Source organism: Oncorhynchus clarkii, chromosome 16 (assembly GCF_045791955.1).
Source record: "Oncorhynchus clarkii lewisi isolate Uvic-CL-2024 chromosome 16, UVic_Ocla_1.0, whole genome shotgun sequence".
Lineage (NCBI taxonomy): Eukaryota > Metazoa > Chordata > Actinopteri > Salmoniformes > Salmonidae > Oncorhynchus > Oncorhynchus clarkii.
Window position 1 is genome coordinate 4164502 of NC_092162.1, and position 13564 is coordinate 4178065.

Consider the following 13564-nt stretch of genomic DNA (forward strand, 5'->3'; position numbering starts at 1 on the left):
CTACAGTACTACATCTATCTACAGTACTGCATCTATCTACAGTACAGTACTACATCTATCTACATCTACAGTACTACATCTATCTACATCTACAGTACTACATCTATCTACAGTACAGTACTACATCTATCTACAGTACTGCATCTATCTACAGTACAGTACTACATCTATCTACATCTACAGTACTACATCTATCTACATCTACAGTACTACATCTATCTACAGTACAGTACTACATCTATCTACATCTACAGTACTACATCTATCTACATCTACAGTACTACATCTATCTACAGTACTACATCTATCTACATCTACAGTACTACATCTATCTACAGTACTGCATCTATCTACATCTACAGTACTACATCTATCTACAGTACTGCATCTATCTACATCTACAGTACTACATCTATCTACATCTACAGTACTACATCTATCTACATCTACAGTACTACATCTATCTACAGTACTACATCTATCTACATCTACAGTACTACATCTATCTACAGTACTACATCTATCTACATCTACAGTACTACATCTATCTACAGTACTACATCTATCTACATCTACAGTACTACATCTATCTACATCTACAGTACTACATCTATCTACAGTACTGCATCTATCTACATCTACAGTACATCACCAGAGATGGATGTCAAATCAAAAAGCATTTGATTGGTCACATGCACCTGGTTACCAGATGTTGTTAATGAGAGTGTAGCGAAATGCTTGTGCTTCTAGTTCTGACCGTGCATTAATATCTAACATAGTAATCTAACAAATTCACAGCGACTACCTTAAACACACAAGTGTAAAGGTATGAATAAGAATATGTACATATAAATATATGGATGAGTGATGGCCGTTAGGCATAGGCAAGATGCAGTAGATGGTATAGAATACAGTATATACAGTGGGGAGAACAAGTATTTGATACACTGCCGATTTTGCAGGTTTTCCTAATTACAAAGTATGTAGAGGTCTGTAATTTTTATCATAGGTACACTTCAACAGTGAGAGACGGAATCTAAAACAAAAATCCAGAAAATCACATTGTATGATTTTAAAGTAATTCATTTGCATTTTGTGGGTGGACCATTTCAGTGATGTGTACGCCGAGGAACTTGAAGCTTTCCACCTTCTCCACTAATGTCCCGTCGATGTGGATAGGGGGGTGCTCCCTCTGCTGTTTCCTAAAGTCCACGATCATCTCCTTTGTTTTGTTGACGTTGAGTGTGAGGTTATTTTCCTGACACCACACTCTGAGGGCCCTCACCTCTTCCCTGGAAGGCCGTCTCATCGTTGTTCGTAATCAGGCCTACCACTGTAGTGTCGTCTGCAAACTTGATGATTGAGTTGGGGGCGCGCATGGCCACGCAGTCATGGGACTACAGGAGAGGGCTGAGAACGCACCCTTGTGGGGCCCCAGTGTTAAGGATCAGCGGGGTGGAGATGTTTCCTACCTTCATCACTTGGGAACGGCCCGTCAGAAAGTCCAGGACCCAGTTGCACAGGGCGGGGTTGAAACCCAGGGTCTCAAGCTTAATGCTGAGTTTGGAGGGTTCTATGATGTTAAGTGCTGAGCTGTAGTCAATGAACAGTATTTTTACATAGGTATTTCTCTTGTCCAGATGGGATAGGGCAGTGTGATGGCGATTGCATCGTCTGTGGACCTATTGGGGCAGTAAGCAAATTGAAGTGGGTCTAGGATGTCAGGTAAGATGGGGGTGATGTGATCCTTGACTAGTCTCTCAAAGCACTTCATGATGACAGAATTGAGTGCTACGGGGCGATAGTCATTTAGTTCAGTTACCTTTCTTGGGAACATGAACAATGGTGGCCCTCTTGAAGCATGAGGGAACAGCAGACTGGGATAGGGATTGATTGAATATGTCCATAAACACACCAGCCAGCCGGTCTGCGCATGTTCTGAGGGCGCGGCTGGGGATGCCGTCTGGGTCTGCAGCCTTGCGAGGGTTAGCACGTTTAAATGTTTTTCTCACGTTGGCTACAGTGAAGGAGAGCCCACAGGCTTCGGTAGCGGGCCGTGTCGGTGGCACTATATTGTCCTCAAAGCGAGCAAAGAAGTTGTTTAATTTGTCTGGGAGCAAGATGTTGATGACCGTGACTGGGCTGGTTTTCTTTTTGTAATCCATGATTGACTGTAGACCCTGCCACATATGTCTCGTGTTTGAGCCATTGAATTGCAACTACTTTGTCTATATACTGACGCTTTGCTTGTTTGATTGCCTTGCGCAGGGAATAGCTACACTGTTTGTATTCTATCATGTTTCCAGTCACCTTGCCCTGATTAAAAGCGGTGGTTCGTGCTTTCAGTATTGCATGAATGCTGCCATCAATCCACAGTTTCTGGTTAGGGAAGGTTTTAATAGTCACAGTGGTTACAACGTCACCGATGCACTTGCTAATAAACTCGCTCACAGAGTCAGCATATAGATCAATGTTGTTGTCTGATGCTATCCAGAACATATCCCAGTCCAGGTGATCGAAGCAATCTTGAAGCGTGAAATCTGATTGGTCAGACCAGCGTTGGATAGCCCTAAGCATGGGCGTTTCCTGTTTTAGTTTCTGTCTATAGGCTGGGTGGGAGTCAGAAATGTGAGTCATGGTCAGATTTGCCGAAGTGAGGGCGGGGGAGGGCTTTGTATATATTGTGGAAGTTAGAGTAGCAATGATCCAGAATGCTGCCAGCCCAGGTTGTGCATTCGATATGCTGATAAAATTTAGGAAGTTCAGATTAGCTTTGTTAAAATCCCCAGCTACAATAAATGCAGCCTCAGGATATATAATTTCCAGAGTCCAGTGAAGTTCTTTTTGGGCCGTCGATGTACAGTGGGGCAAAAAAGTATTTAGTCAGCCACCAATTGTGCAAGTTCTCCCACTTAAAAAGATGAGAGAGGCCTGTAATTTTCATCATAGGTACACTTCAACTATGACAGACAAAATGAGGGAAAAAAATCCAGAAAATCACATTGTAGGATTTGTAATGAATTTATTTGCAAATTATGGTGGAAAATAAGTATTTGGTCACCTACAAACAAGCAAGATTTCTGGCTCTCACAGACCTGTAACAACTTCTTTTAAGAGGCTCCTCTGTCCTCCACTCGTTACCTGTATTAATGGCACCTGTTTGAACTTGTTATCAGTATAAAAGACACCTGTCCACAACCTCAAACAGTCACACTCCAAACTCCACTGTATCTGCTTGAGAGGGATATACACGGCTGTAATCAAAGAGAATTATCTTGGTAGATAATGATGTCGGCATTTGATTGTAAGGAATTCTAAGTCAGGTGAACTAAAGGACTTGAGTTCTTGTATGTTGTTATGATTCCCCCATGAGTCGTTAATCATAAGGCATACACCCCAGCCCTTCTTCTTACCAGAGAGGTGTTTGTTTCTATCGGCGCGATGCGCGAAGAAACCTGTATCGACTCTGACAACATATCCCGAGTGAGCCATGTTTCCGTGAAACAGAGAATGTTACAATCTCTGACGTCTCCCAGGAAGGCAACTCGTGCCCTAATTTCGTCCACATTGTTGTCTAGAGATTGGACATTGGCGAGTAATACGCTCGGAAGCGGTGGATGGTGTGCTCACCTTCTGAGTCTGACCAATAGGCCGCTCCTTCTGCCTCTCCTGCGACGACCGCGTTGTTTTGGGTCGGCCTCTGGGGTAATGTTGGTTAGTTGACATCCCTTTTATATCCAATATTCCCGACTGTATGTAAGAACACTTGAGATTTTCTGGTTGAACAATGTAAGAAATAATACATAAAAAACGAATTACTGCATAGTTTCCTAAGGACCTGGAGCGAGGCGACCATCTCTGTCGGCGCCATCATGTTCTCTCATGTATGTACAGTACATGGTACTCACCAGAGATGGAGGTATGTACAGTACATGGTACTCACCAGAGATGGAGGTATGTACAGTACATGGTACTCACCAGAGATGGAGGTATGTACAGTACATGGTACTCACCAGAGATGGAGGTATGTACAGTACATGGTACTCACCAGAGATGGAGGTATGTACAGTACATGCCAGCTTGCATTCTCTCTCACATACTCTGATGGTAGGCAAGAACGGAACATTCTCATCTAGATAAAAACCGTTAGGAGTTTGAAATGTCTCAATAACAAAATGAGTCTGTCTCTCATTATGTGTTCCTCCTTCGCCCAGGTCGCTTCCCAAATGACACCCTATTCCCTATTTAGTGCACTACCTTTGATCAGGGCTCTGGCCAAATGTAGTGCACGGTATAGGGAATAGGGTGTCATTTTGGACACAGCCCCAGTGTGTTTTCTTTCTATTTCTAAGGTAGGAGGAATGTGAAACGTCATCTGTACTGGCCTGGGGGTTGGGCCAGCTGGTTCTCTCTCTAGGAGAACTCCACTTCCCAATGTTTTACAGCTTAGGTTCGATTGTGACTAGGACAGAGAACCTGGGACTAGGACAGAGAACCTGGGACTAGGCCACAGAACCTGGGACTGGGACAGAGAACCTGGGACTGGGACAGAGAACCTGTGACTGGGACAGAGAACCTGTGACTAGGACAGGAGAACCTGGGACTGGGACAGAGAACCTGGGACTGGTTAGCTAGCTTTCAGTACACAACAACTAGCATTTAACTGCTAACGCTAACACAGAAGCCCTAATATAGGTAAAGTGCCTCGCTAATAAGGCTTTGCCACTTTAAAGCGGTGCTAACTGCTAGCTAACACACCCATAATGGTTTATCTAGCCCTGCTTTGTTGACTTGGCACAGGGTTTGATCTTGATGAGTAAATTGAACACGCAGCATATTACTGGAAGCTGCAGAGCATAGCTTATCCCCTTTGTGTTAGGCTAGGCCTAGCATGCAGTTCTTAGGGAGGGAGGGGGGGGGGGAAGCGAGGAAGGGAGGGAGTGAGTGAGGGGGAGAGAGGAAGGCAGGGAGGGAGGGAGGGAGTGAGTGAGGGGGAAAGAGGAAGGCAGGGAGGGAGGGAGTGAGTGAGTGAGGGGGAAAGGAAGGAAGGCAGGGAGGGAGGGAGTGAGTGAGTGAGGGGGAAAGAGGGAGGGAGGGAGGGATGAGAGGGAAGTGAATGAGTGGGAGGGAGGAAGGGAATGGAGGGAGGGGTAAATGAGGTTGGGGATCACGTGAGTGACTTGTAATTATATTTATGTTAGGATCCTTTCAATCTGTCACAGTAAATGTGTTTGACTCGTCCCGTTGTCGATCATTAGAGGATTAAAGCCCTTGTTAGGAGCTTAAAGGACTGCTGAGACGGAGAGAGAGAACTACAGAGACGGAGAGAAGGAACTACTTTGTTTTGTCTGATGATCACTGGGTTGTGTTCCTTTCTTTTTGACACGCTGGCTGGGAAGACATTAGACTCTGGGTGGTGGAAGACATTAGCCCCTGGGTGGTGGAAGACATTAGCCCCTGGGCGGTGGAGGACATTAGCCCCTGGGCGGTGGAGGACATTAGCCCCTGGGCGGTGGAGGACATTAGCCCCTGGGCGGTGGAGGACATTAGCCCCTGGGCGGTGGAGGACATTAGCCCCTGGGCGGTGGAGGACATTAGCCCCTGGGCGGTGGAGGACATTAGCCCCTGGGCGGTGGAGGACATTAGCCCCTGGGCGGTGGAGGACATTAGCCCCTGGGCGATGGAGGACATTACCCCCTGGGCGGTGGGCAGTGGAAGACATTAGCCCATGGGCGGTGGAGGACATTAGCCCCTGGGCGGTGGAAGACATTAGCCCCTGGGCGGTGGAGGACATTAGCCCCTGGGCGGTGGAGGACATTAGCCCCTGGGCGGTGGGCGGTGGAAGACATTAGCCCCTGGGCGGTGGAGGACATTAGCCCCTGGGCGGTGGAAGACATTAGCCCCTGGGCGGTGGAAGACATTAGCCCCTGTGCGCTGGGCGGTGGAAGATATTAGCCCCTGGGCGGTGGAAGACATTAGCCCCTGGGCGGTGGGCGGTGGAAGACATTAGCCCCTGGCTGGTGGAAGACATTAGCCCCATGGCGGTGGAAGACATTAGCCCCTGGGCGGTGGAGGACATTAGCCCCTGGGCGGTGGGCAGTGGAAGATATTAGCCCCTGGGCGGTGGGCGGTGGAAGACATTAGCCCCTGGGCGGTGGAGGACATTAGCCCCTGGGCGGTGGAAGACATTAGCCCCTGGGCGGTGGAAGACATTAGCCCCTGGGCGGTGGAAGACATTAGCCCCTGGGCGGTGGAAGACATTAGCCCCTGGGTGGTGGAAGATATTAGCCCCTGGGTGGTGGAAGACATTTGCCCCTGGGTGGTGGAGGACATTAGCCCCTGGGTGGTGGAAGACATTAGCCCCTGGGTGGTGGAAGACATTAGCCCCTGGGTGGTGGAAGACATCAGCCCCTGGGTGGTGGAAGACATTAGCCCCTGGGTGGTGGAAGACATTAGCCCCTGGGCGCTGGAAGACATTAGCCCCTGGGCGCTGGAAGACATTAGCCCCTGGGCGCTGGAAGACATTAGCCCCTGGGCGCTGGAAGACATTAGCCCCTGGGCGCTGGTCGTCTTCTAAGTATGAATGAATGTGAAGGCAGAGGGAATTAACAGGGGTGATGTTATGGTACACGCAGTGTTGGCTTTGAGGGCAGAGGAAATAACTCTCTCTCTTCTTCAAAGGAACGGGCAACCATCCAAGAGTTTGGGGGACGAATTCCTCCAGATAAATGGTTCTCAGTTGATTCTCAGAACCTTTAAAAAAAATGTTTTTTGTTGTTTTTGCTTCTGGGATCAAAGAACCCATTGAGAATATCTCTGTTCTTGCGACAGCAAGATAACTTACACCACACAGTTTTCAAACTTAATCTTTCTGATGTTGACATCAATTCTCCAATGGACTAAAATAGCCTTTTTTTTTTTTTTTTAATTCTTTTTTTTACGACATAATAATAGATATCCTCAGTAAATCTCCTTAATGTTTTCACACCTCATCTTCCTCCATAAAGATGTTTCGTAATCGTTAGATAAATAAATGGCCATTCAACAACATGGTATTTTTTTCCGGAGGCACTTCTCTACTGAACTACAATAAAATCTAATCAAATCAGAAATATTTTTTGAACTTGAAAATCGAATCAAGTCACTGATATATATTTTTTTTGTACTAAGATGAAAATGGTTATCCTCACTGTGTTGGGTTTGTCCTCATAACAAACTGTTAACAGAAACTATTTTCTGTCAAAAAAATTGTCCCCTGTTCCTGGGTTTGAAATGGCCTCTATGTAAATGACACAGCTCCATTTGTAAGCGAATCACATGTAGCTTTATTCAAATGTCCTTTTTTGTGTTTTCTTATTGCAGAATAGAACACATTGGCCTTGTTTAGCTAACAGGACAAACCACACACTAAACTTGTTCTAATCTACAATATGTTTTTTTTTTAATAAGCAGAAAAATCGAGGACTTGTTTGTTTTGCTGATGTTGAATGTTTTGCATTGCTGATATTAATGGTCCACTGAGAGAGAAAAATAAATATTTATAAAATAGTGTATTTATGTCAATGTGTGGTTTTGGTTGTTGTTGACGACTGTAAAACAAGTATGTCCCCTCAGGAAGGAATACGGTTGCATTGTTAATGAATCGATGTCACTATTCTGTATTGGCAAACCTCTCTGAGATGTACTGTATTTCATAGATGATGACTATAGCCCCTGGTCAACAGTAGTGCACTATATAGGGAATAGGGTGCATGGGTTCTGGTCAACAGTAGTGCACTATATAGGGAATAGGGTGCATGGGTTCTGGTCAACAGTAGTGCACTATATAGGGAATAGGGTGCATGGGTTCTGGTCAACAGTAGTGCACTATATAGGGAATAGGGAGGTGACCAAGAACCCCGTGGTCACTCTGACAGAGTTCCAGAGTTCCTCTGTGGAGATGGGAGAACCTTCCAGAAGAACAACCATCTCTGCAGCATGCCACTCCAGACCTTTATGGTATTGTGGCCAGACGGAAGCCACTCCTCAGTGAAATGCACATGACAGCCCGCTTGGTGTTTGCCAAAAAGGTACCTGAAGGACTCTCAGACCCATGAGAAACATGGCAGAGCCTGGACCCGAACCCAGAATCTCGAGTGACACAGCTGCGATGCAGTGTCTTAGCCCACGGTGCCACTCAGGAGGCCTATGAGCTGAAGTTCTGAGGCTACATATATTAATATGGGCTATTTTCAGCCCTTTCCTGGGTAGCTGATCAGAGATAGACATAATATGGAAAAGAGCAAATGAAGTCAGAGAAAAAAATATACATTCATTCAGCCGGTGTGTGTGTGTGTGTGTTTGTGTGTGTGTGTGTGTGTGTGTGTGTGTGTGTGTGTGTGTGTGTGTGTGTGTGTGTGTGTGTGTGTGTGTGTGTGTGTGTGTGTGTGTGTGTGTGTGTGTGTGTGTGTGTGTGTGCACTGCGGGGGTTGAAGCTACTAACCCATAGGCTTTTCTCTCTCATCTCTTCCAGGCTTCTGGGAGGGAGGGTGGACAATGAGCCTGTCATAGCGGATGTAAGCAATGTCCCCACGTGCTCTGGCAGCTTTCATGGCTGGGATGAATTCTTTCCTGAGTGGCCAAGTTACAGTTTTGACTTAAATCTGCTTGAAAAACTATGGCAAGACCTGCAAATTGGTGTCTAGCCATAATCCCTAACATTTTTAAAGACTTATGAAAAGCTTGAATATTTCTGAAAAGAATAATGAGTTAATATTGCAGAATCCAGGTGTGGAACGATCTTATAGACTTACCCAAGAAGACTCACAGCTGTAATGACTCGTATAGACCTCCCCAAGAAGACTCACAGTTGTAATGACTCTTATAGACTTACCCAAGAAGACTCACAGCTGCAATGACTCTTATAGACTTACCCAATAAGACTCACAGCTGTATTGACTCTTATAGACTTACCCAAGAAGACTCACAGCTGTAATCACTCTTAGAGACTTACCCAAGAAGACTCACAGCTGTAATGACTCTTATAGACTTACCCAAGAAGACTCACAGCTGTAATGACTCTTAGAGACTTACCCAATAAGACTCACAGCTGTAATGACTCTTATAGACTTACCCAAGAAGACTCACAGCTGTAATGACTCTTATAGACTTACCCAAGAAGACTCACAGCTGTAATGACTCTTATAAACTTACCCAAGAAGACTCACAGCTGTCATGACTCTTAGAGACTTACCCAAGAAGACTCACAGCTGTAATGACTCTTAGAGACTTACCCAAGAAGACTCACAGCTGTAATTGCTGCTAATGGTGTTTCTAATGTCCATTGACTCAGAGAGCTGAATACTTATGCAATGACTATAATTCAGTTGATTTAATTTGATCAATGTTTATAATATATATCACAATTATCACCCACTGTATCACAATTCCAGTGGGTCAGAAGTTTACATACACTAAGTTGACTTTAAACAGCTTGGAAAATTCCAGTTAATGATGTTTTGGAAGCTTCTGATAAGCTAATTGACATCATTTGAGTCAATTGGAGGTGTACTTGTGGATGTATTCCTTCTTTTAACATTTTTTTTAGACCAATTTCGTGGTATCCAATTGTTAGTAGTTACTATCTTTTCTCATCGCTACAACTCCCGTACGGGCTCGGGAGAGACGAAGGTCGAGAGCCATGCGTCCTCAGAAACACAAGCCACACTGCGCGCATCCAACCCAGAAGCCAGCCGCACCAATGTGTCGAAGGAAACACCGTGCACCTGGCGACCTGGTCAGTGTGCACTGCGCCCGGCCCGCCACAGGAGGCGCTAGTGTGCGATGAGACAAGGATATCCCTACCAGCCAAACATCATGGGGCCACGCAGCCATCATACCGCTCAGGTAGGAGACGCATTCTGTCTCCTAGAGATGAAAGTACTTTGGTGCGAAAAGTGCAAATCAATCCCAGAACAACAGCAAAGGACCTTGTGAAGATGCTGGAGGAATCAGGTACAGAAATATCTACTGTATATTCACAGTAAAATGAGTCCTACATCAACATAACCTGAAAAGCCTCTCAGCAAGGAAGAAGCCACTGCTCCAAAACCGCCATAAAAAAAGCCAGACTACGGCTTGCAACTGCACATGGGGACAGATTGTACTTTTTGGAGAAATGTCCTCTGGTCTGATGAAACAAAAATAGAACTGTTTGGCCTTAATGAACATTGTTATGTTTGGAGGAAAAAGGGGGAGGCTTGCAAGCCGAAGAACACCATCCCAACCGTGAAGCACAGGGGTGGCAGCATCACGTTGTGGGGGTGCTTTGCTGCAGGAGGAACTGGTGCATTTCACAAAATAGATGGCATCATGAGGTAGGAAAATTATGTGTATATATTGAAGCAACATTCAAGACATCAGTCAGGAAGTTAAAGCTTGGTCACAAATGGGTCTTCCAAATGGACAATGACCCCCAGCATACCTCCAAAGTTATGGCAAAATGGCTTAAGGACAACAAAGTCAAGGTATTAGAGTGGCCATCACAAAGCCCTGACCTCAATCCTATAGAACATTTGTGGGTAGAACTGACAAAGCGTGTGCGAGCAAGGAGGCCTACAAACCTGACTCAGTTACACCAGCTCTGTCAGGAGGAATGGGCCATAATTCACCCAACTAATTGTGGGAAGCTTGTAGACGGCTACCCAAAAACGTTTGACCCAAGTTAAACAATTTACAGGCAATGCTACCAAATACTGGGAATGTGATGGAAGAAATAAAAGCTGAAATAAATCATTTGTTCTACTACATTTGACATTCTTTAAAAAAAGTGGTGATCCAAACTGACTTAAGACAACAGAATGTTTACTCTGATTAAATGTAAGGAATTGGCTGAGGCTTATGTAAACTTCAGACTTCAACTGTATGTAGTTTGTGTCAGACCAGTGACCTAATTTAATGCCCTGGACACGTTCTTTACGTTTTCTCGGCCTGTTTCTGCAGGGTAAGCAGCATGTTCTTCAGCCGCTTCGAGAAGTCTCGGTTCGCGTCCCAAAAGGCATACTATTCCCTAGTTAGTGCACTACATTTGACCAGGGGCCCCATAGTCTGTGGTCAAAAGTAGTGCACTATGTAGGGAATAGGGGGCCATTCAGGGTTCAGGACGTAGAGCAACAGTGCTGGCTGATGAATTGATCATGTTTAATTCTGACAGTTGCTCAATGCACTCAGCAAAATGGATTTGATGTACTTCATCCGTTTGGCTGATTGACCAAATTGTGGAGTGGAAACATCTATTCAATACACATCCATTTTAGCTAATGGAGTTGTCCGGCCAAAACAGGTAGAGGTGGAATCCTCTCGCATTAGCCAGAGTCAGATAGCCTAGCGCTAGATATGACTGTACTGACGAACTTGACTGTTCACTGGTATGTTTATCACTACTGTAAGGTGGACGATTACATTCATAGCAGCATTATCCTGCTACTTCCTAGTTTCATTGTTGCTAGGCAGCCAGAATAAAATTATACAGTGAATGTATTTATTTATTTGAACTTTTTTTTACATTTATTTTACCAGGTCAATTGTCTTATTTACATAGACTGTAAATATTTTAACTCAAGAGGTTGACAATTAGATGATTCTATACTACAGACCATTAGATGATTCTACACTACAGACCATTAGATGATTCTATACTACAGACCATTAGATGATTCTATACTACAGACCATTAGATGATTCTATACTACAGACCATTAGATGATTCTACACTACAGACCATTAGATGATTCTATACTACAGACCATTAGATGATTCTACACTACAGACCATTAGATGATTCTATACTACATACCATTAGATGATTCTATACTACAGACCATTAGATGATTCTATACTACAGACCATTAGATGATTCTATACTACAGACCATTAGATGATTCTACACTACAGACCATTAGATGATTCTATACTACAGACCATTAGATGATTCTATACTACAGACCATTAGATGATTCTATACTACAGACCATTAGATGATTCTACACTACAGACCATTAGATGATTCTACACTACAGACCATTAGATGATTCTACACTACAGACCATTAGATGATTCTACTACAGACCATTAGATTATTCTACACTACAGACCATTAGATGATTCTACACTACAGACCATTAGATGATTCTATACTACAGACCATTAGATGATTCTACACTACAGACCATTAGATGATTCTATATATAAATTCACAGCTGGAGTCCTGAGCTGGATTTAATTGATTTGACACATCTTAGATTTCTAATAGTTATACTTCTAGTTTCTAAGAAGTGGCATAGCAACGTCTGCATTTCAAAATGTTTAGTCTCTCAGCAGCCAGACAGCTCGTCTAGTGGTAACAGAATAGCACTATGCACAACAGTATGACCATCAATTAAACCGTAGTGTCCAGCTTGAAAATGTTTCACTTGTAGCGTGTCCCAAATGGCATACTATTTCCTAGATAGTGCACTACTTTTGACCAGAGCCCTATGGACCCGGACATTGCGGACGCTACCTTGGCGTTTCCTTGAATTGTTATTGTCTTTAATGCAGTAATATATAATAATTTTGTCAAACAGGTTCATTACGCAGTGGTTAGCTGCCCTCGGGGGGAACCACAAGAACAGATGTGTCCCAAATGAACCCTATTCCCTACATAGTGCACTACTATTGATCAGGGCCCTAGAATACGGTGCCGTTTGGGACACCGACAAAGGCTACTTCTCCGCGGCCCTGAAAGGTCCAAAGGGCAGTTTTCACTCTGCTGTGCAACAATGGAGGGTTTGTATGTGTGCAAACAGAAGGGATTTCCATTTGGGACACAGACGGAGCCATCAGCAGTGAGCTGGCAGACCGACCGACGACCGACCAGCTTTTCAGGAGGCAGAGTGCAGCGAGCAGCGCAGAGCGCAGGGCAGAGTGCAGCGAGCAGGGCAGAGTGCAGGGCAGAGTGCAGGGCAGAGTGCAGAGCGTAGAGCAGAGCGCAGGGCAGAGCGCAGGGCAGAGCGCAGGGCAGAGTGCAGGGCAGAATGCAGAGCGCAGAGAAGAGTGCAGCGAGCAGGGCAGAGCGCAGAGCAGATCGCAGAGCAGAGCTCAGGGCAGAGCGCAGGGCAGAGCGCAGAGCGCAGGGCAGAGCGCAGGGCAGAGCGCAGGGCAAAGCAGAGCACAGGGCAAAGCAGAGCACAGGCCAGAGCAGAAGCAACCTGTCATCAACTTTTAACACTTTTTTGGTTACTACATGATTCCATATGTGTTGTTTCATAGTTGTGATGTCTTCACTTATTATTATACAATGTAGAACATAGTAAAAATAAAGAACCCCTTGAATGAGTAGGTGTCCAAACTATTGACTGGTAATATATATTTTATTTGATTCTTCAAGTGGTCTTAAAATTCAAAATTAAATAGCAAACTGATCCTTAATATGACCTTCTTAAAACAATTCCAAATAGCTTAGTACAACCCCTTCCCCCCTCCAAAGCTTAGACAGGGCTCAGACTGTTATAGGTTAAGACTGGCGCTCACCAGTCAAGACGCTCTG